Raw genomic sequence first — 4,163 nt, 5'->3', positions numbered from 1 at the left:
TACCGTTAGGGGCCATAGGGGGTGCCGGAGGTCTCATCATGGAAGAACTGGGACCGCAGCCGGGAGGGAAATCCCTGACAGCAGACACAGACCTACGTACCCAACGGGGACGAGGACCAGATCCAGGGATATCTCGAGGCACAAAAGAAGGGACTGGTGGAGGAGGCATATGGGTCTCCTCGGCAACAGCATCAAGGGGTTTCTCCGAATCTGAGCTATCCGAATCAGAAGCCCGAGATGGAGAACTCGAAATCGCAATAGGCCACTGCCAATATAGTAATATACAGACAAGACACAACCAGGTCAAGGCAATTCTATCAAAACATTTAATAGATGCCAGGGTAACGCCGTCGGAACCCTCGACTGACTCTAAAGGTTTGCTCCTCTATATGAGTTGCTGACTCACACTTAAAGACTCACGTTATCACCTACTTGACACAATCCCTAACCTGAATCAGGGACTTGAACCTGTAGCTCTGATACCAACTGTGACGGCCTCAACCCCGGGGTCAGGAGTTGATGTCACTAAACACAATTACCAAAAATATAAACAACAGAATTATTATTAAAATATACTAACTTGACCCCAAACCAAGATTCGATCCAGGTTCAAGTATAATCCAGGTTCTCATTATTACAAACTCGTTATTCACTATCTAAGACACACTAACTTTATTCAGCAACTCTTCAGACCTCATGGTCTGATACAAACTACCTCAGAGGAGCCAGGTCCAGTAAGGGCGGGAACACGGGTCGATCTGACTGATCTTCTAGGCATCTGCGAAATATAGATAACAGTTTACAAGGGTGAGCATAATCGCTCAGCAGTACCAAATATGAATAATAGATTAAAACAGTAATGTAACAATAATGGGAACAGAATTGTAATCATGATATCAACATTTCATAATGATAATCAAAGTAACTGGATACCGCTAATTAGCATGCTTTGTGAAAACAATATTGTAGTGTGCTGCGTAATACCAGAGTCCAATTTTAGCATGCTAACCATTTTATAAAACTGCTGTATCAATCAATCATGCTTTCGTATAATTCACACATCCCAATAAGATATATAGCGGATATGTGAAGACAGCTGATCAGGCTATCAACACCAGACAACTCTAACTGCCATCCCATTTACCTGTTCCGGAACTCAGAGACTAGCTAGGTCTCTGACCTGCTGGACTAATCGGTTTTATAATGCGCGCAACCGAATTAGCCTCTTACACCACCTCAATAGGCCTACTCTGACCCCAATGTATCCCATATATGACCGTTTTATCCAGTTTTCAAAACACTTGTACCTATCTCATTTTTAAAATCATTTATTTAACCAGCACACCTATAAAATCCAGTTCGCAAATCATTTCATTCGAGATAGGTACCTTGCGAAGTTACTTCTCCCCAAAACAGTTTAAAAACAGTGATTTATAACTACAGGGGATACGTAACTTAAAACTTTTCTATTCCATTATGAGAATAAAACATTTAGTTATTCATACGTACTGAACCATAAAAGAATGGTCAGGGGTACTTGACTTGCAACGCTTTACAAACCCTAATAGCTTTCACGCTGACTTTGATCCTGGAACAACTCAACTGGGATCTACAATTACAGAATACCCTAATTAGTTATACCGACATGCTTGATATCCTCAAATCCTAATAACCCAAATCCAACAACCCGACTCGTATTAATATTATACACATAATCATATTTCTCGAACGTAAATAGGGTAACACATAGCACATAATTATGTATAATTACAAATATATTTTTAGAAAATTTTGGCAGCAACTTCTTTATTTATAAGACTACCCGTCGATTATAGTCGACGTCAACAATTCTCAACCATCCAAAATATTATTATGTACAACCCAACACCAATAAAAATTAATTATTCAAATCCAAACATATTTTACATAATTATTTTATTTTATTTATTTATAGAATTTAGGACTCAGAACATCGTCATCACCGTCCACCGTTGACTCACCGAAGTTCATCGTCAACGGCGGCACAATTTATTGGCGCCCGATATATTACGGGTTCCCAACTAAATCATACCGATTAATATTATTTTCTCGTCACAAAATTCTTTTATTTCATAAATGATACTCATTTATTTCCCTGCAGAAAAATTAAATAAAAAAAATCAAAATCAATTTACAACAACCAATCTGCCACACAACAGACCCAACAAGAGGCCCAACAAAACAATCCAATAACACCCACTAGCCTCACTGCTAGAGGCCCAATAACAACAGCCAGGCCCAACTGCAACAGGCCCAACTGCAACAGGTCAAGCCCAGCAAGGAGCCAGCCCACAAACTCACACACAGCATCGCACACACGCGGCCACGCGCCGCTACAACCCACACACCCAAACACTGGCACACACACACAACACTCGATACACACACATCACAAATTACATATACATATATATATATATATGTATATATATACATATGCAATTACAGAGGCAATGATACAATCGAACCAGCCAAGCAAGGAATTCAAGCGGCGGCTCACCAAAAACGGCCGGAAAACAGAAACGGCGACAAAACAGAGCAGCCGAAACACGGAGAAAACAAGAAACGAGAAGAGCGAGTAAAGAGAGATAACGAGAGAGATGAGAGAGATGGTGTGAGAGAGAGAAACAAAGATGAGAGAGATGAGAGATTGAGACTGTGAGAGACTGAAGTGGTACAATAGAAAAACACAGTAGCCAACACGTGTCCTGTTAAATAGGATACGTGTTGTTTTATTATTAATTCAGAATTCTGAATCCCCGGGACCCAATTTATATCCCGACATAAATATTTTTAACGAACCAAATAATATTAAAAACACATCGAAATAAATTCCAACTAATTCAAAAGGATCTGAAATATTCCGAACTAATTAAAACATAATTTAAAAAATTTAAAAAAAACAATTTCGAAAGCGCACTTTATACCCATTCTTTAACAAACAATGAAACGACGCGCGGGTGAAGCAATGCCCGAAAATTCCCAAAATAATTTAAAAATTATCCGATAAATACGAACTTAATAAGATATAAATTTCATAATTTTTAAAGATTCCCATAATTAAATATGGATTTTAGCATTTAACACTCTCAGAAAATCATTTAAAAAAAATGAATAATTAACGAAATATTGATTTCTAAATTTTATAAAGTCCTAAAAATAATTATTAAAATTATAAAATTAGAAATCCAATTTTAAAGACAACCCAAATATTTATGGAATTAAAATTACCATAAAATCACTTTTGCAAGCAAAATAAAATCACATAATTCCAATCCCACATATCAACATATCATAATTAATTAATTAACAATCAGTAACTGCTGCCAAAATCAATACACATCTTTTATTTATTTACTTAAACTTTTATTACACTTCCAAATATAAAAAAAATACACGAGTCGTTATAAGAATACTTCTCCCATAATAAATGAATAGTAAATAGATATTTATTATTTGAATGATAAAGTATAGTTGAGGGAATGTGATCTTTAGAAATTGTTTTAATAAAAGTTCGAGGTGTTTAGTATTTTGTAAGTGGACGTTGAGTCCTTTTAAACCTAATACTATGGATTTTTAATCATCCTATAATATCACCGGGATGATCACCGGGTTTTTATCTTAAAATCTCGACCGACTCACGGTCTTATACTTATACGTCACGCTTAAAGCGGAATTAAACATTCTACGATACTTACTTATCGTACAACATCGCTATATTATGCGAAAAGTTCAATTACTACGTATCATGGCAAGCATGGTATTTATGTAATGATAATAAAACAATCCTTTCACAACACAACAGTAAATGGAGTTGGGTTCGTAAACTTGCTTGGGTATCTCGAGGTGGAGGATGCTCTAGGTTCCGCTCGGAAATCTATAATCATAATCACAATTCGTTTCGTTAGGTCCCGTTCTAATTTGCAGCTACCCTCACTCATGCACTAATTATTATGTACCCTATCAACTTATATTACCCTTATTATTCCTTTAAGTCCTTATTCACATCATGGTCTCTTATTTTTTCCAAGTATTTTAAGTTCATTTTCATTTTCGTCGTCGGCTCCGTTTATGGATTCTACGGTTTTTAATCACGCGGTCTCGGCTCTGATATTTTTATAAAC

This window comes from Apium graveolens, chromosome 5, assembly GCF_009905375.1.
Source record: "Apium graveolens cultivar Ventura chromosome 5, ASM990537v1, whole genome shotgun sequence".
Lineage (NCBI taxonomy): Eukaryota > Viridiplantae > Streptophyta > Magnoliopsida > Apiales > Apiaceae > Apium > Apium graveolens.
The sequence above is the reverse complement of the archived record's forward strand: the minus strand, read 5'-3'. Positions refer to the sequence as shown.